The sequence below is a fragment of the Arachis ipaensis genome, chromosome B08 (assembly GCF_000816755.2).
Source record: "Arachis ipaensis cultivar K30076 chromosome B08, Araip1.1, whole genome shotgun sequence".
NCBI lineage: Eukaryota > Viridiplantae > Streptophyta > Magnoliopsida > Fabales > Fabaceae > Arachis > Arachis ipaensis.
The window spans coordinates 107,106,700-107,107,286 of record NC_029792.2 but is presented as its reverse complement, the minus strand read 5'-3'; positions in this window follow the sequence as shown (position 1 = coordinate 107,107,286).

The following is a 587-nucleotide window of genomic DNA, read 5'->3' as shown; positions in this document are numbered from 1 at the left end:
GTAATTATAATTTATAAATATATTAATCTTTATTCATACACTGACCAGAGAAGCTTTTTTCATTAATGAATGAAATGTAAAATTCATGTTTCATCCAATAATAAAAAAGAATGTGTCAGCTTGATGTGCATAAAAGAAAAAGAAAAAGAAAAAAAAAAGGACAAGAAACTTTTCTAATAAAAGTACAAGTAACTTTTTTCATTTGTTAGAAATGTTTATGGCTTCATTTTCATGCTCACTATAATAACCAATTCTTGATTAGTGTTTCATTGTCTCCTCCCAACAATCATTATAATATTTTTACATTTTTTTAATGTAAAAAGAGAAAGCTATTCAATCATATATAAGTAAAAATACTTATTAATTAACTAGAAGAATAATATTATTAAAGGTGTTCATAGATAAGAATATTCATAAATTTACGGTATTTATTGACTTTAATCTGTAATTTGTTAATATAGTTCAATCCGCATAATGATCGAATTCGATCCATATTTTAATTAGATCGGACTGTGGATATCATATCTATATCTACATATTTGATTTACATATCTACATCAAATAATAAATAAATAATATATATGATT